Consider the following 22,794-nt stretch of genomic DNA (forward strand, 5'->3'; position numbering starts at 1 on the left):
TGACCTTGTCACGTGCCCCCTTCTCTATGTTTTTTCTTCCATTAGCATCCATGGCACCTCATGGTTCTGTCTTCTTAATTGATTCCTCTTCTATTTAGTCTAATTTAATTCAATCAACATGTATTCACCATTCATTTATTTCAACTGAGGTTGAAGAAGCCAGACACTTTCTGGCTAATTCTGCCAATATGGGATATGGCTGATAGCAGCATTGCCACCAAATTATCAAGCTTTCCTTTCTCTAAAACGAATCGACTTGGAATAATGAATTATGTCCTCTCCAACTCCAGGACTTGATGATTTGGTTGATGGTGATGACAATCACCATTGAAATAACCTCACAAAAGTTGCTTTGTGCATGTGTAACAGGCATGGTTATGCCGGGTACATCTTATTTTAACAAACACTACATCCTGTGTGTAACCTGCTAGGTATCATTCCCAGTGCGTTACAAAAATTAACTCACTGAATCTAAAGTGGGTTACACTGTCCTGCAGATAATGAAGTACCTATCGAAATAAAGCACAAATTGCTATTGTTGTTTTACTGATCTAATATTGTTTATAGTTGGATGGCATTTATTACAAAGTATCTGATTTCTGTTTAATGGAGAACTTCACTTTGGTGGATGTGTATATTCTCTTTTATTTTGTTCTTTAAATAATAAAATTTAAAAAGCAAAAAACCCAGTGGGTATTATGATTAATCCCATTTATGAAGTAGATATAATGATTAATTCCATTTTATAGATGAGAAAACTTAGAGACATTTAAATAACTAATCCAAGGCTATATAGCCAGCAAGTGACCCAGCTGGAATTTGAACCCAAGCAGTACGGTTCCAGATTCAGCGCTGCATAGGTACTCAATAAATGATTATTGGATGAAAAAAACACTTGAAGAAGTGTTTTCAAATAACTTGAAGAAGTTATTTTCTATTTCCAAAAGCTAATTTAAGATTTTCACTTAAATTATTTCTAATATTTTGCATGTTCTTGCTGCTTCCCTTAACCACTTGAGAAAAAAACTGTCCTTAAAATCTCGATGTGGAAGTGTGTCAGTGGGACAAAGTAAGTAGATCTCCAGATAACAAAACCATTTCAGAATTTCCTTTTGCATTCTTGTTCTCATTTTAGGCACACCTGGCATGGCAATATTGGGGGATCTTTCGAGAAGGTACCGTGCAGGAATGGTCGTCCTCTCTAGGGAACTCCGTGGTTGCTACTTCTTCAGCAGGTCTCAGCACACAGACTCCATCCCGTAGGTACTGTGGTGGCAGTAAATCCTGTTGTGTTGGCACTGCTGTCAGGAAAAGGTTAAGACATCCTTTGCCAAGTGGACTTTTTTTTTTTTGTACGTGTATTAGCTGTTATTCCATCTTGTTTGTATACCATGCATAAGTACCTGGCAATTCTCAAATCTTTTAAGCATCAAGGAGTTCCTGTCTGGGTAGAAAAGACTGATCAGAGTGATACACCATCTTTTTGCTGATCACTGCTTATTCTGTTATATTATTCTGTCCTAGAATTATTTTCTGACCACACATATGAATGGTGTGAACCAGACATGTTTGTATTTTCTAAATCATTCATGGCATCTTCATGTTTGTTCCACTGACAATTATATGACAGTTTTCTTTCCTGATTTTTCCATATTATAAATATTTCTTCAGTAAGATTCCCTGTGATGATCATTGTTTGAGATCCAGAAATCCTTCAGGAACCAGGTAAAGCAGAAACCTAGTTCAATTCATCATTAATGCTAAATGCTGCCAACCTTAAAAAATAAGATTTCTGGTAGTTTCTGCTCATCTAAATATCTGCTATATGAGATACAAAGGAAGCACACTTAATAACATTAACTTTTTGTGAAGAGCAGAATATAATTTAAGGAAAAGTTTTTTCAGTAGTATAGCAAACAATTATATAAAGGTTATAATTACAGTAAACCTAATCATCATTATTCTGTCTTGTATTATTATTTAAATTTTTATAAACCTGTGTACGTTTGAAAAAAAATAACATTCTTCCTAAGTTATCTAGGAAATGCACTTTCTCTTAATATTTGTTAGTAGTCAAACTCTATTATAGTTATCTATTAGAAAGTTATTAATTTTTTATACAAATTACTAGCTATTATAATCATGAATAATTAGTAAGGCATTTTACTTTTACAATGATAAATATATTTCATATTTTAATGGAGAGATATTATATTAGCAGATAAAGCAAATAAAGTAATTTTTTTTACTCTAATGATATTTAGCACATTGACCCACACTTCAAAGTTAATATTAAGATATTAAAATTGTCTAATTATGTCTAATCCGCTTTTGGTGTCAAAATATGAAATGAATTTTATGAAATGATAGTGTTGTCCTTTCCAACATACTTACTTAGCAAATTAAAAAGTTGGCACCTCTATTAAAAAAAGTAATCCAGGGCTTCCCTGGTGGCGCGGTGGTTGAGAGTCCGCCTGCCGATGCAGGGGACACGGGTTTGTGTCCCGGTCCGGGAGGATCCCACATGCCGCGGAGCGGCTGGGCCCGTGAGCCATGACCGCTGAGCCTGCGCGTCCGGAGCCTGTGCTGGTCATCTTACTAGTGCCGTTATGCTCATTGGATAAGATTGTAAAACACAATCACAGGGTCACTGATCATTTACAAGTTCCAGGATAGTAAAAAATAATATTGAAGTAGACATTCAGCTACTTGGTCTTCTAGAACCTGAGGCTGAACCTGATGCCCAATGCAAGATTGAGCCTGAATCCTGAAGTTTAGTGCATATTTAACATTTATCTTTTTCTGTCCCAAATCCATTACTTCCCTCGTATTCTAGGTCTTGATTCCCTTGGTGTCTTTATTCCTAGGTGATCTGTCTTTTTTCTCAACTCCTGTAGATCTTATGAAAGGCCCCACTCATTTAACATTTAATCGTTATACTATTTCTTTGTAACATTTCTAGGTCCAGTGTCTTGCCTGTCATTTAATTTTTGTATGCATACTTCTACTATCCCAGATCAATAATAAACTCCTTGAGGTTAGGCATAGACATTACTTTCTTTAGATCCCCTACAGCCCTTTTTGTGAATAGTAAGTGAATGACATAATTCAACCTTTACAGAGCATGTAGAGCGGAAGAGTTGTTGGGTCTGTCTTGTGGAGGGAAAGTTCTAGCGCCAGAGAGATTTTGCCAAGCTTACCATCCCATGAATTAGAGTGGAATGAGCAAGCTGGCTTAAAGCTGAGTCCCCCGTGACATAGCCATACACTTAGATCTTGTGGCATGGGAAATCCACAACTGTTGGATAACAGATGCAACTTAGTAAGTGCTGGGTCTGTGCATATAGACTCTGTTTCAGAGCACCTCTTGATAAAGAACATGTGTATGGGTTCATATACTCCAATTAAATATAGGTGAAAGTGACAGAGCCAGGGTTTGAACTTAAGCAGTTCAGCTCCAAAGTTCCAGCTTTCAATTGGTACACTACATTGCATCTTCCTGATGTATACATAGAGCAACCAGCGTCTAACCCTCATGGCTCTAATAGCTAGAGAGATCAGCCTAAAATCCTAGGCAGTGCCACAGTGCCCTGACAGGGCCCAAATACTTATTTTCTAAGACCACCAAAACTAGTCCTGGAGGGAGGATGATGTGTAGCCTCGAAGTGAAGTTCTGGAAGAAGCTAAGGTACCCTCAGGTATGTGGTGTGGCTCAGAGCTGGTCTGAAAGGACAGCTGAGAGTCAGTCTGCCCTGTCTGTAGAGTGACCGTATAATTTACCATCCAAACTAAGATATTTTTGAGTGTGAAAGGAAATTCTGTAATCTTCATGATGCAACTACAAACCAATACTCTCCCAGGCAGTCTTTACTGGCTGAGTCTGCCAAAATCTGAGGAAAGGGGAAGAAAAATGTAAGTAAACTGTGTTAATGTGGGAAGTCAATTAGCTGAGGGAGAATAAAGTTGGGGTGAGAGCATTATACCTAGGACAGAAATCGAATGCAGTTAATAATGTTTAGAAAAGAATCGGGCAAGTACGTATGACAGAAAGAGGCAACAAAGTACCTAGACACGCAGAACAATATGGTAGTTTGTGTGAGGGTGAGAATAAGTCAGGGGAACAAAGGAAGCTGAGAATGGATTTCAAAAAACCATTTGGGAAGTGAGGCCCAGATTGATCTAATATCGGGTGCGGACATCATTGCCGTACCTTCTTGGGTTCAGGATTTCCCCTATTTTTCTCGGATGATGTGCAGATATATCTTCTGAGCTGGCTGAGTTTTCTGAAACCTCCAATGAAGGAACAATAGATGTAAGTAAACTTGGAAAACTTAGGAAGCCAACTATCTGAAAGAGGATAAGATTGGGACAAGACCAGTACACCCAGGAACAAAAAATGGATGCAGTCAATGCGGTTAAGGTAAGAAGTGGGTGAGTACGTATGAGAAGAAGAGAGCTGAGATCCAAATGCATGTTGAATGTGAGTCAGCAGTTCATTTCCAGATCTAAAGTGACAGGAATTTGACTTCACAAATTGGAAAGAAAAGTCTGATTGCCCCAAGACTTGCCAAAGGACCTTATGAGAGCAGTATGCAGTTCTGACTTCTACAATTTTAAAAGATGCAAAGAATTAAAGTCCAGAAAAGTATTACCAGATAGATTAGAGTGGTGGGAGCATGGCCTCTTATGGAACTTAGTGGAGAGAGAGAGAATGGTAAGGGTTGATTTCACGGTTTTCAAGTATCATAAATAATATAGATATGCATTTGGCTTCTCCACAGTAGATTATAAAGAAGAAACGAGCTGACACTGCAGCAAAAGATATGTTAGTAATGCTTAAGGAAGAACTTTTTTGACCAAATACTGGGGCAAGGAAGTGCTGAAATGTTTGACCCTGTAATCTTTTTATGATAGGACAGAAGATCACCAGTCCTGAGTTGTCATTATACGTCGTATTTGATCTAGGAGGTCCTGAGGGGTGAGTGGAGGAATCTGAGAGAGTGTGAAGTTGTCTCTTGACAGATCTGGAAGTTCTGAAACTGGTTGGAGGGGAGAAGGAAAAGTCAAAGTCAATTAACCATTAAAAACAATAACATGATCTCTATCCCTGGGTCGTGGATGTGTTGAGATGATTCCTGACATGGGGCAGGATCAGGGAACTTCCACTGCTGAAATCCAGATGGTGACACTCTGACATTGCCCTGCGACTTCACCAATTATTCCTCTTAATTCTACTCTAATCCCAGGTGATTAACCTGGGTGGAGGCCCTGCCTTCAGCTGTGAGTTGAGCATCACTTCTCCCTTTTGAGCTAGGAAGAGCAGCTTCTGTAGCTGTCCCTCCCAGAAACTCCACAAAGCTTCCTTAAGCCCCAGAGGCTTTCTCTGTCTGGTCAGAGACCCAAGAAAGATGTTTACTGTGGTCTTGTTTGGTACCCTGTTCTTCCATTAGGAGAGAAGGAATGCCCTTGCATCAGGACAGCAACCAGCATTGGAATCATCTTCAGTTAATGTTCAATTAACTGATGTAGCAGGACCCCTGAAACCTTTCTTGCCATCACAGAACACCGGGTAGAGCTCCACATCCAGACTCTCTAGGTCCTCTGACCACTAGACTTGAACCTCCCTCACTCAGACCCTGAAGCCCAGAATCTGCAGAACCAGAACTATACAGCTGTCCACAGCACCAAGGGGCTGGTCTCCTTAGGTGGATATGCTATTTTCTGCTTGTTAGACAGGCAATATAAATGGAGAAGATGTCACTGAAGATTCATGGTTTGTCATTGAGAAGTAGGTCAGCAGGAGAGAAAGGATGTACAAACCTACCTCTTGTGATGGGGGTCTGTGCATAGTCACCCTGATGTTTACTCTGAAACCACTAAATTGGGTAAAAAAGGGGAAATGCAGCATTAATCGAGCTCTTTACTCCATGATGTGGCTCTCAGAAAGGAATCCTACTGTGTCTAGATCCAAGGCACTGTTTTTGTCCCTATGGTCAGCACTAGATGTGCTGAGCTCAGTGGCTGCTATGCTTTTATGTAGGCACTGGAGATAAGACAATAAGACAATGTCTCACTCTCATCGGGTTTTATACCGAGTGAGAGGAGACAGACTATGAACAAATAAGCAAATAAACAGACAAGAAAATATCAGATGGTGATAGGTGATAGTAAATCAGGGTGATTGATGGACAGTTAGTGCTGGGGTGTGGGAATAACTTAGCTTGAGATGTTGGGGACAGACTAACTAAAGACGTTAATCAGTGACTTGAATGACAAAAAAGAGCTAACTGGGTGATGATGCAGGGAAAGGGCTTCCCTGCAGAGGGAACTGCTAGTGGAAAGGCCCTAAGCTGGGAAGGAGCTTAGTGTTTTGGAACAAACAGAAGAGAGACCCGTGTGGCTGGAGCTGAGCGAGGTGGGGATACATGATGAGGTTGGAAAGTTTGTCAGCAGCCAGATCATGAGGGATCTTGTGGGCCAGGGGAAGAGCGAATCCAGAATGGTCCTAGAATTGGATTAGACCCTAGCATGCATCTAGTTTGCCCTTCTTACTTCAAAAATGAGCAAACAGGGCTTCCCTGGTGGCGCAGTGGTTGAGAGTCCGCCTGCCGATGCAGGGGACGCGGATTCGTGCCCCGGTCCGGGAGGATCCCACATGCCGCGGAGCGGCTGGGCCCGTGAGCCATGGCCGCTGAGCCTGCGCGTCCGGAGCCTGTGCTCTGCAACGGGAGAGGCCACAGCAGTGAGAGGCCCGCGTACCGCAAAAAAAAAAAAAAAAAAAAAAAAAGAGCAAAAAGAGATGAGATTTTGTCACTCCATCTCCACCAGCCAACTTTGGTTATGCTACAACTGGAAACAAGATCTTGGACCCACAGCCTTTGTCACTTATCATTAAACTCTTCCTGAATACTAAAAAGGTGGGGCTCCTGAGAATCGTTGAACGCTTAAACACCTCGTCTTTAAAATATGCCACAATTGTACTGTCTTCTTGACTCATATTCGACAATGAGAAAATCACAGAGGCAAAGCCAATATTGTAGAGTAGATTTCTATTTTCCATAGAGAGGGATAGTTTGAATATTTGACTCTCATTTCTCATTAAGAATGAAATTTTATAAGAAAAAACCGATTTTTTTCACCAAGAGCCTGTGTTCAGGTGCCATGCTTGCCATGAAGAATTTTCATAGCCAAGGATCACACTTCAGACTTCTTGGTAGGCTTGGGTATAACCTGGATGAGCACGGGGGGAGGGCAGGGGAGTATGTGTGGGTATGAGACAAACATGGGTAAGGACTGGTCAATTATTTTTAAAAAATCGGGGGACTTCCCTGGTGGCTCAGTGGTTAAGGATCCGCCTACAAATGCAGGGGACACAGGTTTGATCCCTGGTCCGGGAAGATCCCACATGCCACGGAGCAACTAAGCCCATGTGCCACAACTACTGAGCCTGCACTCTAGAGCCCGCGAGCCACAACTACTGAGCCCACGTGCTGCAACTACTGAAGCCTGTGTGCCCTAGAGCCCATGCTCCACAACAAGAGAAGCCACCGCAATGAGAAGCCTGAGAACCGCAACGAAGAGTAGCTCCCGCTCGCCACAACTAGAGAAAGCCTGCACACAACAACGAAGACCCAATGCAGCCAAAAACAAAAAAACAAAACAACAACAACAAAAATCAGGCAGTATGGCATAGTTACCGAGCACATAGACTGTGGCTCTAGACTAGATGGGTCTGAATCCCAGCTCTGTCACTAACTGGCTGTGTGAATTTGGGCAAATAATCTAATCTCCATTCCTCATTTTCTTACCTATAAAAGGGAGTCATAATAGTATCCTCATAGGCAATTAAACAAATTAATGTCTGTAAAAAACATGTAGAACAATATTTGTTGCATCATGCTTGTTACATAACAAACACTATATAAATGTTTCAAAGATTTAAAAAGAGGCATGAAAAGTATGGAATTATCCTTCACCCACCTTGTAAAAAAAGGGAGGGGGGCTTATCAACATCTTTGTAGACCAGTTATGCATCGTTTCAATAGTGAGTTTGACTTAGTTTGACCTTAGCGTCACACACCAAATGCAACCCCATCATTCTAGAATTGGGACGTATTCCTACTACAGGGACATACGGTGCTGCTTCTATGTCTAAGAGAAGTTATCATTCTGCTGTACATACATTCAGAGTCAGAAAATCTCATTGTAAGTTACCTTTACACAGGACATATGTGCATACACATGTCTTGGTTTTTCAAATAGCAGTGACTTTGCCTAAAGGAGCAGTGGCTTTCACATCCTCCTCTGGGTTGGGAAGAAGGCTTTATTGAAGAGGGAATATAAATGGAGATTTATTTGGGGACTAGCTGAGATCTTCAGTTCTAAAAGGATTTGAGGCTGGCTTGATGAAGCACAGACCTACAGCAAGAGATGCGCTAGTGGAATAGAAGCTTGTTGTCACTGCTCTAGCCCCTCATTCATTCAGGATTTATAACCCCAAGATCTGCTGCCAGCGAGGTGCAATGGCAAATGATGCCCTCATTCTCTGGCCTGGAGTCCCCCAGATTTCATGCCACCACACCTTATGCTTCCTTTCCATGAACTAACTGGTAGGCCCTGACAGACTTTTTGTTTTCTCTCTCTTCTATAGTCTCCCCTTTTCTCTCTATCTTTGAAGGAGAAGGTAATAGAGAAGAGTCCCACTCCTTCCTCTAGGAGATCTTGAATGGACAGAAGAGTGTCCTTCTTGTCTTTGTCTAGGGATGAAAGTATAAATGAGGGGACAGCTTCAGATCCAAAATGATAGGCCTGGAAGGAACTGCAGAGGCCACTGGAATGCTTCCTTACTTTGGGATTTTTAGGCACACGGTAGGAAGAGTTAAGGCTTGCACAGTGAACTAAGGTAAATGGAGGAGATTGCTTATAGCTGAGGTACCAAGCTGGGCACACCCGCTGCCCTGCTTGGCCACCCTGAGGGCTAAGGGAATCTTCAAGAGATCTGCGATCTTCAAAGCCAACCCTACATATCAATAGCTGAAGGTGAGGAAAAAGAGAAAGTGGAGGGTCATCTAGAAGGATTATGATCCAGGCCTGATTGCCAATTGCCTGAGCCTGGTTCACATTTCCTTGGCCAGTACTTGTCATACAGACACATCTGACTGTAAGGAAGACTGGGAACTGGGTTTAGCTTGTGTGTCCAGGAGGAAAGGATACTGATTTGGTGAATAGCCTGTCAGTCTCTACCATAGAGAGTATGTGGCCAATGGTGCCCCAAGGACAGTGGCAGAGTTGAAACACATTTCTTAAACCAAAGCACAGTGCTCTCCTCACCAAACCACACTCTGCCATCTCTCTCATAGGTTTCTTACCTTAGGGGGATAGAAAACCCCACAAAAGTGGCTAAAAGGGAGCCAAGAAGAAAGTTGTTAGTCCCTTTTCTAAGAAAGATCGGTAAGAAAGCTTTGTTACTGAACCAACTTTGTTTTGCCTGGCGCTCAGCAAGCCAAAATGCTGAGACACCCAGGCCTGCAGCAAAGAGAGGGCTTATTCGCAAGGTGGACCAAATGAGGAGATGGGAGACAAGACTCAATTCTGCCTCCCCGTAGGCAAGGGGCTGGGCGTGCTTATGGGATAACGAATATGGAAGCAGGGCGTCTGAGGCATGGGGCATGTGAGGGGCATGGGGGGCATGGGGAAAAGGTGCGGTCATCGTGGTTCTGCACAGTCGTAACTAAGCACAGGCCTCTGTAGTTCAAAAGTGGAGGCACTTAGCACGATCTGGGGGTGGAGTTTTCAGTCCTCTGCCATCAAAAGGTCACCAAGAGGACACTTGCACATGCCCAGTTGGAGGGTCGGAGGTCCTATCCAGTCTTTAACTAGCTCAGCTTCAACTAGTTGCAGCTGAGACTCCAAGTTCCTGGAAAAAACTCCCCCAAACATCTTATTGTTTAGGCTGCATGTTGCTTGAGGACATTCAAGTCTTAAAATGACCTTGATTAGTGAAGGCAGGTGAAATGGATTTGACTAATCATTATGCAAGGTTTCAGCATCAGCTATGTTCAATATCAGAAGTACAAGAAACAATACTCTCAAGGACTCAAGGAACCAAAATTGTATCTGATGGCCTCAAGGGTCATATTTTTAAAGTGAGCCTTGTTGATCTACAGAAGGATGAAGTTGCACTTAGAAAATCCAAGCTAACTACCAAGGATATTCAGGGCAAAAAACTGTCTGACCAACTTCCATGGCATGGATCTTACCCATGAAAAAATGTGCTCCATGGAAAGAATGGCAGACGATGACTGAAGCTCAGGTTGATGTCAAGACTACTGATGGCCATCTGCTTTGTCTGTTGTGTTGGTTTTATTAAAAAAACAGAAAAAGAAACAACCAGATTTGGAAGAACTCTTACACTCAGCACCTACCTATAGGTCCCCCCAAATCTAGAAAAAAGATGATGGAAATCATGACCCAAGAGGTACAGACAAATGATTTGAAAGAAGGGCTCTATAAATTGATTCCAGATTGCACTGGGAGAGACATAGAAAAGGCTTGCCAATCTAGAAACACCGCTTTATGATGTGTTCATTAGAAAACTAAAAGCGCTGAAGAAGCCAAAGTTTACATTGGGAGACTCATGGCACGTCATAGTGAAGGCGATGGTTCTGGAAAAGCTCCCGGGGATGAGACTGGCGATAAGGTTGAGCGAGCTGATGGAGATGGGCCACCAGTCCACAGATCTGCTCCAAATTCAGACCTTTTTTTAACATCTTTATTGGAGTATAATTGCTTACAATGGTGTGTTGGTTTCTGCTGTATAACAAAGTGAGTCAGCTGTACATATACGTACATCCCCATATCTTCTCCCTCTTGCGTCTCCCTCTCACCCTCCCTAGTCCACCCCTCTAGGTGGTCACAAAGCACCGACCTGATCTCCCTGTGCTATGTGGTTGCTTCCCACTAGCTATCTATTTAACATTTGGTAGTGTATATATATGTCCATGCCTCTCTCTCACTTCGTCCCAGCTTGCCCTTCCCCCTCCCCGTGTCCTCAAGTCCATTCTCTACCTAAAATTCAGACTTTTAATGGTGACAAATACAAAGTCTTATCTGTGGGGGAAAAAAGAAAATCACAGCCCCTTATAAACAATTCTGGTATAGAATCCAGTCAAATTCTGCTCACAGGAAAGGCCTGGTGCAACACATGGGAATCCCACAAAGAAGGGTCAGCTTTGCCTCTTGATACGACAGAGCATCGCCACTGTACCATGAACCCTTTGTGAGACAATCGGCCTCCGAATACTGAGCCTTGCTTTTTCTCACTTCTTTCGGACCTTCCCCACTTGGTTCCTTCCTGAGGAGCGAAAGCCAAGGTGAGGGTTATTGCACGGTTCACCGCAAACACCTGTCTCTCGGTTTTTACCTCAACCTTTGATTCAGATGTTTTCCTTCCCTTCGCTTCTATATTTGGCCCTTTGGTCTGTCCCGTGAGCTGACTTTCATCATCCAATTAGAAACAACACCCTCTTCTCGCCACCAGTTTCTCTGGGAACCCTAGGGAGTAACCCCCAAGCCTCCCGCACTCCCCGTGGGGCTAGCAGGGCTTCAAAGGAGCACGGCGGCTGCTCCACCTCACGGCTGGGCTGCCCTTCTGTTTGAACAGCTTCCATTGCTCACTGCTGATCGGTAACTCAATGATTCATTAAACACATAAACAATGAGTGAATCTGTTCCATTAGCGAGGCCACCTGTTGATCTCAGCCGCTCCGCCGCTCCCAGCTGAACTCGGTGCACATGAACAACAGAATGCCTCTGTCAGTCGAGCGCCCCGTCCGTGTTTGATGGCATATTAGAGCTGGAAAAGCAGAGTCCTGGATCTGCTGGCGCTTTCATGCTCTTCCTTTCATCTGGGGGCAGGGCTGCAAGAATATACTGTGAATACAATGCACCTCTCTATAATCAACGGGAAAACTCCAAGAGTTTGGTCATTATTGCCCCCGTAGGCTCGCGGAATGAGACAAAGAGGAGAGAGGGAAGATCCTGTACCCTTTGGCCTGCAGGTGCCGGGGCAACAGAATTAACCAAGGGCTACACAAAAACAAAAACAAAAAACCCAAACCAAGCGAAGCCAACTATCTGTAAAAAGCAATCCTATTGATTGTGATGACATCTTCTCTCCCCTGGAAATAATACAATCTTTGCTACTTGGCTGCTGGTTCCTGCAGCTGCACCAGGCCTTGAGGAGCTGGTCTACTAGTGTGTACCAGCTGATTTTAAATCAAGACTACTAAAAATCCTACAGAGCTGAGTTAAGGTTCTCACACAGGCATCACAGTCAAGAAAACTTGATATTATTATTTTAAAATACATCATTTTCTCTTATGCATAACTTAACTCCTCCTATTATTGTAATAAAGACGGGGCCTTTCATAAGGTCAGCAATGTTTGTTTGCAGCCTGAAAGCTGTATCATACCAGGAATAGGGAAACATAATCTTTTCTCAACTGAGTATTAAATTGCCTCTTTAGGGTGAATTTAGTTTTTGAATGCCATAGTCGTTAAGTTTTGTATTGCATACTTCAGAATTGTTAGGTATAAATTTCCCTGTAGTGACACTTCGATGGAAATATTTGATTACATAGCTCAGTTTCTATGTTTATGATAGGTTTATTCTAGTATATCAGTAAAAACTTTGTTGTTCACTGGTTTTTTAAGAAAATGGATGATGAAGAAATAAAGGGAAATGACTCTTCAAAGCAAACTACTCCAGTTCCTATCAGCTTACCATGTAAACATTTTTTAAAAAATCAGTTTTCATTACCATACAGATTTCAGAGATTACTGTTGCTAGTGGCTGTTTTACTTTCATTTTTGTAGCCCTGGAAATGACAGAACTCCAGGTGAGTAATTCAGTTTATGCCTCTTTCATGAATATTATTTTGCTTTTAGAGGATGTACTTTGAGCTACAAACATTCAGAGTGAACAAGGTAAACAGACTGAGGCAGGCAGATCCCACTACTTGGGTTCTCTAGGCAGGTGTGAGCATATCTCCCTCATCCAATACATAAAAGGACCGCGTGCATTTTCAAAGGGATTTCTGCAATCCTGGTCTTTTGACAACCACCACTACGATTTGATTGCCAAATGCAGGTGGTCGCACAATCAAAAGAATCCTCAGATTCCTCCGCGCAAAAAAGAAAAGCACAAGAAGTGACTTTTAAAAAAGAATAAATAGGGGACGTCCCTGGTCGTCCAGTGGCTAAGACTCTGCGCTCCCAATGCAGGGTGCCTGGGTTCGATCCCTGGTCAGGGAACTCGATCCCACATGCCGCAACTAAAGATCCCACATGCTGCAACTAAAGATCCCACATGCCGCAACTAAAGAATCCATGTGCCGCAACTAAGACTGGCGCAGCCAAATAAATATTTAAGAAAAAGACTAAACAGGAGATAGCCACATACAAACTAACAATTAGATGGAAAACTCAGAGCTATCCTCTCATGTGATTAGACTAGTACCATCCAATAGAACTGTCTGCGATGATGAAAGGGTCCTATACCTGTGCTGTTCAGTGAGATAGCCACATGTGGCTACTGAGCCCTTGAAAGGCAGCTAATATGACTGAGGAACTAAATGTCAATCCTAGTTAACTTAAATGTAAATAGACACATGTATTTAGTGGTTACTGTATTGGACCAACAAGGATTATTCTGTAACTCAGTGAGCACATAGACCAGGTTGGTCTTGATTGTGATATGCCCAGTACTTGGGTTGGTTTCCTACCTTCGTTGTAAACACTCAATAGATATTTGTTGCATGAGAACGTATATCTGATCATGCTGCATCGTCCCTTAATAGTCTTTGGTGCTTCTCCCAGCCAGAGAGCTCTTAAGTCCCGGCAGGCCCTCAACTCCATCTACCTCTGCTCCAGCATATACAATTTTTTAATCCATCCTTTGACTTGCCCTCATTTTCCTGTCCCTCTGTTTTTGTATGTGTGATTTCCTTGGCCTGGAATACTCTTCTTCCCACTCGTCCACCTCGGCAGATCTCTCTGCTTATCTTTCAAGACCGGAAATATGACTTTCTTTGTAAAATTTTTGCCAACTGCCTCAAACTGAGTTAATCACCCTCTTCTTTGGGTTCCCATAGTGGCGTAGTATAAATATCAGAGCAGGGGTGTCTTAGGGCAGATTCTCAGATCTGTGAGCAAATATTTGTAAGGAAATTCCCAAGGGAAACTAGGAAAGTAGTGGGTGGGGGCAGAGGGCAGGGAGGGGAGGAAGCCAAGTAAGTGTGCAATCACAAAGTCACACAGAGGGTGGTTTTTGCCCGATCTGCAGGCAAACTTATTAACTCTATAAATCAAGCCTTACAGTTGTCCTGAATGAAGGCAAAGAAACTAGAGCTTTCAGACTCTCACATCCATCAGTAACTAGTTAAGGACCACCCAGGGGCCGTGTGTGCGCTCCCAGGCACTTTGGTCTCTCCATCTGCGTGTGCCAAGGAGACTCAAAGGATAGCTCTCCAAGATAGAGGGCAGGTTCTGGCTGTGGGAAGTGAAGCCATTAGATATTCGACATTATCCACTACGAGGGGTATTAGAATTGAGTCTATCTGGTTGCAAACCCAGATATATCTTTTCCTAGAGAATTGTGACAATTGTTTTCAGTCTCAGTTTCCTCCTCTGTAAGATTTAGAAAATAATTGTATCTAACTCTTGGGTTTAAGGTGAAGTTTAAATAGGATAATGTGTGGAAAGTATTTAGCATAGTGTAGGGTAACTCATAAAAAAGTAAAAAAATGTTACATTATTATAACACAGCATTCTATCATGATTGCATATCACTCCTCCACAAGCGTTGAGATTTTCTAGGGCAGTAACTGGCCTCATTGGTCTTTAAATCACTTGAACCTAAGCCAATGCCTGATCTTGAGTAGATGTCAGATCAATCAATATTTCTTGAGTAAATGAGTGAAACTCACTTTTGAACTAATCTCTCTTATCACCTGTGATGATACATTGCAATTCTCTCTTCATGTGTCTATTTTGCCCATTAGACCACATTGGTAAGGTTTCTTATTCTCTTTTGATTCCCTGAAATATGGTACAAACTGATACATGACAGTTGCTAAATAATTGTTGAACTGACGTTTGTTGGTTAAGTGTCCAGAATCCTCTAAGGGTAAGACCATTATAATCTGAAGGGTTGTTTTCTCTACTTCAGAAGTTTGTTTGCAGACAGTGATCTCAGGTCACTTATGGTTCAGTACAGGAAAACAGAAACTCCTCTAGGTTTTCAAGCAGAATATGATTTAATAGAGGGAATTAGGTGCTATAGCAGGCTGAGTTTCTAAAATGATCCCCTAAAGAAGTTCCCTCACTAATCCCAGAAGCTCTGAATGTGCTCATATATCATTCCTGTGATTATATTGTGTTCTATGGCATAGTTTATCTTAAGAAAGAGATTACTTGGGTGGCCTGATCTAATCACAAGAGCCCTTAAAAGCAGGGCATGTTCTCAGCTGAGAACAGAAAAGAGAGTCAGAGCAGAAGTGTGAGGGCATTTGACCTGAGGGTCCTATTGCCGGCCACGATGTTCTAAGAAAGACTTGATGTGCAGCTGCTAGTTTGAAGGTAGAGGAGGCCATGTGGGGGGGGGGGGGATGTGGGTGGCTTTTAGGAGCTGGAGAGGCCTCTGGCTGACAGCAAGCAAGGAATTGTGGACCTCAGTCCTAAAACCATAAAGAGGTGAATTCTGCCAACAGAATGAACCTGGGAGGAGATTCTTTCCAGAGCCTCCAGTTAAGATCCCAATCTGTCTGACACCTTGGCTTCAGCCTTGTGAGACCCTGGGCATAGAAGCCAGCTGAGCCTGAACTTCTGACCTATAGAGCTGTGAGGTAATAAATGGGGGTTGCCTCAGGCTGCTAAGTTTGCAATAGCTTGCTACTCCGTGATAGGAGACAAAGGCAGTGCTTACCAGATTGTGGAAAAACCTGGAGTCAGGAAAGCAAGGTGGGCTACTCCCAGCTTTCAGGTTATATCCCCACAGGCTGCCACCCGAGATCAGGAGCTGCAGGAAATTACAACTGACTCACAGTCCTGAAGCGGGGGCCTGGCGGTGAAGGAGACCAGCCAGCTGCCTCACTGGCCACATTTACTGACAGTCACGCTCAGTTACCCACACTGCTGCTGACAGAGGAAGAGGTGCCCTTGCTCTCTCCCACCTTACAAATAAACTCACAAATGAATTTTATTGTTAAACGTGTCATATCCAGAACCTTGGTGGAGAGGAAGTCTGGGATATGTGGTTCCCCTGAGATAAAGGGGAACCTATAGGTAGGGGTTGGGGACAACGCTACTGACAATGAATGGTACCCAATATGGCTCTTCAAACTTTTAAAATCCTTTCACGTCAGCCTTCTTGTAGGAATTATTATTTTTATTTTACAGATCAGAAAACTGGGGTTCAGTTGGGTTAAATATCTTGCCTAAAATCTCATAAATAGGAAGTAGCAAAACCAAGATTAGAACCCAGATCTGTTTCTTCCCAAGCCTACATTTTTCAGCCTCCGCAGCTGCTGCCGGCCTTGGGATGGAATTTATATGATTGCCTGACAGTTGGACCCTCTGGGCCCAACTGAGGGGGCAATAGAAGTGGTGGCAATTCCATTTTCTTAAAGAGCTCCTCTGGTTCCTGGTCTGAGGCTGCTGTTAGTCTCATGTTGGGGGCCTCTCTCCTCCCCTCCCCTCCCCTCATTGCGGCTTCCTCCTTGGCCCGCAGTCTCTGACTTTGGACACAGCCCTGGCAATGTGTGCTCTGACTTCTGGGTTTATTTGGGGGCATTCCCTGCTGTCCTTCTGTCTTCTGAACACATAGGATTGGCCCTTCTCTGGGCTCAAGGTCTCTCTGCCTTTCCCCCATGGGGGCTGGTGCTGGGCTAGCAGCAGCGTCAGAAGGAACGTTCCCTGAAGAGAGGGGTCATGGAGCATTTCCCCCAGACAGCTCTATCTTCGCTGCATACCAATCCAATTACAAACAAATTGGCCCACGGGCTCAAGCACGAGAGTGATTTGGCCTTCTCTCTTCTCTTGCTGACAGTTTTAAACCTGCTTTCTTTAAAAACCCAACTCAGTGAGATTTTAGCACCCAAGCCTAAGAGAGGTGGGATGCAATTATCCCCAATACTGGGGTGCAGTGAAGCTCAGGGGAGAAGCTCTGCATACTATTTTTCAGGGAAAATGAAAGAGAAAGAGACAGGTTCTCTGGGATTTCCCATGACTGCAGATTAGAGGCTGGGGAGCTGGTCTTTCCAGATCTGCCTCGACCAGCTCTCTGGGTTCTCTTTTCCCCCTCGCTGGCTCCTTTTCTCTTTTGGACTTCTCCTCAATGGTGAGGAATTCATCCCTGGGTTTCTACAAGAAAGAAGGAATGCTTCAACAGTCTTTAGTATGCCTTAAAGGACATTTTTTTAAAACATATGCTCACAGTTTGATACACCTGAACTCAAATAAATGCAGGGCATCTACGTCAGAGATAAGTGCCGAGCCCACCTATTTAGAAAGTCGAGGATCAGCCAGGATTTCTTCACTTGGATCCCATGGGAAAAGTTTTTGGAGGGAGACACATGAAAGAATGAGCTCCTTCTGCTTTGTTAAAAGTCTATTTAAAAACACTTTAAGTGGAAGACCCAACTTCACTAGAAAGAAAAGCAGATATAAAGTAAGGTTGTACATGTAGTTGGTTTTTTTGATTAAAAATTCCTCAGTCCAGGTTTTCCTCAGTGGTATTATTCTGGGTTGCATACTGACATTGCTGGAGTAGTCTGCTCCATTTGCTTCCTTCCATCCCCTTGTCTCTTTGGGAAAGATCACTTGTCACTTTCGATCATCACACCACTCACACTTCTCACGTGAGGACCTGCATGGAGTTTCTGGTGCAAATCTAGTTCACTTGGGCTGAGGTGCCTGGCTGGCAGGGAGCTGAGACAACTCCCTCATCGCAGGACCAATCAGGAGAGCCTCTTCCACACCACTCTTCTTCTCACAGAGATGTCTCAGATGATTTCCAGGGTGATCCAGAAGATCTTACTGAGATGCTTAAAAAGACAAAATCAAACGATGGATCTAGAGATGGGCATGTTCTCGGCTACGCGCTAGGGGATATGCCAGTGACTTGGGTAGGTGCATTCACTGTTCCCATGGAGTCCAGTGGGGGAAACAAACAAGTGCAGGCACTTACCAGTGAGAGCCATGCTATGATGGGGAGAAGGATATCGTGGGAGCACAAAAAAATGGATGTGTAACCCTGATGTAGCAAGAAGATGTCCTAGAAGAGGTGGAGATTGGGGATAAGGATGCTAATGATATTGCAGTCTCTGTGATGAGGCCTCAGAAACTGACTTGAGTAGAGAAGAGACCCGTGTGTCACTGACGGACATTTGCCGGGGAGTACCACTTGGATTGACTGCAATGCTACCCTGGCCGAGCCGACGGATTTCGCAGCTGCACTTTGATGGCTTTCGACTTCTCCATCACTAAGTCAGTCAACGAGCCAGAGCTCCTCCTTATTTATTTCCTGCCTCTCTTCAACAACAGCTGTGTAACGCAGTGCTCTTAAAGCGGACATGTTGAAAAGTATATAGGAATCCCAAAAGGAATGTGTGGTGAGGGGAGTGGGAGACCAGTTTGACAGTTGTCAAACTGTCAAATTTGGGGGTGAATGAAATATCCACGAAGGATCTCCAAGAAGACAGAATATTCATATTTACTTTCGACCAGGGAGCATTGGAACCTATGTCTCCAGATTTGGAAGTCTAGGATATTAATTCATTGTGACATCTGGTCCTTCTCTTTGATATTTTAAAAATAGGCTAGAAACAGAATTGTGAATCCATGCTCTAAAGCACTACTCTCAGATTCTGGGAAAGAATGCAACTTTGAGTTTATCTTGTTTATCCAACTCGTCTCTGGTCATTTGTGTAACGTGATATTCATCCATTGGATGCTCTAAGCCAATTTCTAGCACAAGGTTTCCATTTTGTTATAATCATCCATGAAAGAAAAGAATGTGGAAATATCTGTCTTGCCATTTTCAAGGACTGTGGTGGTACCAGTAGCTGGCTGCTTCTAGTCTTTGCTGCAGCTACTCGAGAATGTGAGATTCTCTAAGAATCCTAGAATTTTGGAACTAGAAAGAAAAATCAGCAACATGTCACAAGGACCATAAAGATGCTCATACCCTTTGTTCCAGTCAATACACTCCAAGGAACTGCGAAGAAATGTCACTCAACAGACCCACAAATATACATTATCAAAGATGTTCACTCTAGTAATTTTTTTTTTTTTTGGTAAGAGCAAAAAAATGAGAGACCACCAAGATGTTCAACATTATGGATCTTGTTTTGAAAGTTGAGACACATTCACTTGAAGGACTATTATGCAGTCCTAAACTAATTATGGCATCTATAATTATGAAAGCAATTATTCACAAATGTTGAATGAATGCCTACCATGTATCTCTACTCCGGTACAATAAAGGAATATGCAGTTTTCAAATCTATGTATGCTATGATGTTAGCTATGTGCAAGATGCATGCCTATGGAATAAAATGTGTAGAAATGTTATTCGTTGGCAGGGTAATGAATAATATATAAGTGTCTTGGAAAATTTTTGTTACATTGTCTTAGATGCCAATTAATATACGTGAAAATTATGATAGGAGTACAGAAGAAGGTGCTGCTAGCTTTGGGGAAGACTTCTGAGAATGTAAGAGTGACCATCCATTCATTCTTGGTTCATATACTTATTAAGCAACTACTATGTGCTAAAAATACAGCAGTGGTTAAGACACAGTCACAATCTTCACAATTTTTAGCCAGATCTGTGTTTTACTTTACTTAATTTTAATTTAATGAATACTTGAATTTTAAAAGTCACCTTTAAAATAATCTATGCTAATTTCCATCTTTCCTATCTCCTCCTTCCAAAAACACTTGTTGTTAGAGGTACAATTTCAGTTACAGAGACAGTAATTTCCCCGAGCTCACACCGCTTACTTACAGCAAACCTGGTACTTGAATCTGACTCTCAGTTTACCTGCTACCTCACTCCCCTCATTTCTCTCATGGTCCTCTCATCTCTTTTAGAAATAAGTTGTTAGAACAACAATGGAGGATCAGACAAGCCCTATTTAGAACCATGTTTTAACAAATTGGACAGGAAGTGAGAATGGTCTAGACCAGTGCTTCCCAAGATATACAGTACATTGGGATCACCCTAGGGTCTTGTCTAAGTGCAGATTTTGATTCTGGAGTGTCGAGTGGGCCTTGAGAGTCTCCATTTCTCACAAGTTCCCAGGTGAGGCTGATAGTACCTGTTCTTGAGTAGCAAGGTTCTAAAGGATGGAAACTGTCTAAGGACAAAGGAGATTCAAGTTTAATGTGTAGCCAGTGCTCTTTCTAGTTTTATCCCAGGGAAGTAAAGATGTCAATTATTTACAAAGTCTATTCTTTCTGTTACTAACTGCTGACATGCTTTCTTCCCCTCTCGGCTCACAATATGACCATGAAAGGCAGCAAAATAGTCTAGAACTATACCCCTAAGAGATAATGGAACAGGAGTTCACATCTGGCTCATCTGACACCCAAGCCCCTTCTATTAACTACTGTGATGTGTAGCACTCACCCTGTGTTCCCCACCCTGGCCCAAGTGGTCAAGGGCCAGATTTTTGGATTCAAGACCGAAACTTGGCTGAAACCCAACTAAGCACTTAATACTGGCGACAAGTTACCGCCTTTATTTGTTTTTCTATTTCTTCAGCTATGTGTGTGGACAATAATAACATCCATCTCATTGGACGGTTGTATAATTAAGTGAGATAATGTATACTAGTCACTTACCTCAGTGTCTGGCGTGGAGCAAGTGCTCAGTAAAAGTGGATATGATTATCATGGTTAGTTGAGTCTGAATCTCATTCTGCATTGTTATTCTAGGGGAATTCACACGAGCCTGGTGCTTGAGGCAGACAGGCTATTAAATCATTATATTTATTTCAAATTTAATATTAATTGAACATACTCTAAATATAAATAATAAATAAAATGCTAAATAAAATATATACATTATGAATACATGCATATTTAGATGACCATATATATTTAAATAAAATTTAATATATCTAATTAATGAAAATATTGATACAATAACTATATATGGACAAAATATAAATCAGAGAAATAAGTATTTAAAGTTTAAATAAAAATAAAGCTATAATATAATGTAAATAAATTTAAATAATATATTAAAATCATTTAAATACATTGTATATCATTTTTATATGTGCTATGTATGTATGTATATATATATATATATATATATGTACATGAATGCAACAATTGTTAATGCACAAATTTTTGAATACTATGAGAATACAGAAGATGGTGTAACTGACTTTAGGGCACGGTGGGAGAGAGAACTTTTGAGCTGAGTCTTGAAGGATTAATTTGAGGTTGGGAAAAAGCGTTTTGGGCTGAGGGTTTGGGGTGAGGAGGGCGGTAGGCAATAGGCTGTAATGAAAATTGGTGCTAGTTTGTGAAGAGCCCCTAAATCATGACCTTTATCTCTGGGAAGGTGGTTTTGAGCAAGCCAGGCATGTGATGAGATGTGTGTTGTAGTAAGTAAGTCTGTAGGGTGGATAACTTGGTAGAAGAGCTTTGGTCTGCTTCCTTCAGAAGTCTATCATCCAACCCTGCGATCGTCTTTCAAAACTGCCCTCCCCAGTGAAGAGGAAAGGGGGAAGCAACCACTGTAATTGGGTATTTTCTAGTCTGTGTGTCTCTGGGTACTAAAATTTCCCATTCAGTGGTAAGGTTTGAGGCGTTTTCCCTGAAGAGGAAAAAAGAATTGTTGATGCAAAAAATATATGAAAGGAGGAAAAAGTGAACACAGAGAAATGCCTTATTCATGTTCCTTTTCTCAATACTAATTTCTTATGCTTAGAGACCCTTCCCTTTAACCTGACCTTGAAAAGAATGAACTTTGAATGTCTCAGGAGTGTTTATGATTGAGGTGAAGACTGAAGGTAGGGTGCTCTGATGATGGAGGGAAATTTTAATTCTCTTCCTTCATCACTGGCTACATCATGCAGTTGGAGAAGGAAAGGAAACATTTCCTTAAAAAGAAAACATTCTAAAATTGGAATCTGATAAAACCCCTCATATCATCTCCAAAGGGAATCACTTTATAGGGTGTTTCTTGGGAATCAGATGCAGAGATCTGCATATCTTTATTGGTCGTGCTCACAGGAATAGCATCTTAAAGTCTTGTTCCGTAACATATCATGCAAAAATAAATGATAATTATACTTGACTGTTCCTTTCATTTAAGGATCGTAATCTTCCAAATGTTAATCAATAAAGACTCATAACACCCTGTGAGGAAGGTAAATGTTATTGTGCTATTTTATGGATGAGGAAGATGATTAATAACATTATTAAGCAATTTGCCCATAACAAGGTGAGTTAGTAGATATGGGAGTCAAATTTCCACCCTCTGAGACAAACACGGTAATTGCTAAACCAAGATAAAAGCCTTTACTCTTCCTTTTAAAATGATTGTGCAAAATTGAGTCATGGCTTTTTGCTTCCAAGTTACCCAAGAATCTAGAGATCATCCAAAATAAAAATATGATGATACATTTTTCAAAAAGGGAGAGTCTCATATTGACCATGTGTGAATTTGTTTCCTCATTGGTTAATAGAACCTCAGGACTGCAGTGATCTTTTTTT

The 22,794-nt window shown here is 42.0% G+C and overlaps 1 pseudogene; it reads left to right on the top strand.

Annotated features, from left to right (window-relative positions):
* The first annotated feature begins 3,647 nt into the window (after nt 1-3,647).
* Nucleotides 3,648-16,111, top strand: LOC113622985 (40S ribosomal protein S3a-like; annotated as a pseudogene).
* Nucleotides 16,112-22,794: the final 6,683 nt, after the last annotated feature.

Source organism: Aethalodelphis obliquidens, unplaced genomic scaffold (genome assembly GCF_003676395.1).
Source record: "Aethalodelphis obliquidens isolate GAN/ISIS:26980383/991018 unplaced genomic scaffold, ASM367639v1 scaffold10, whole genome shotgun sequence".
NCBI classification, from domain to species: Eukaryota; Metazoa; Chordata; class Mammalia; order Artiodactyla; family Delphinidae; genus Aethalodelphis; species Aethalodelphis obliquidens.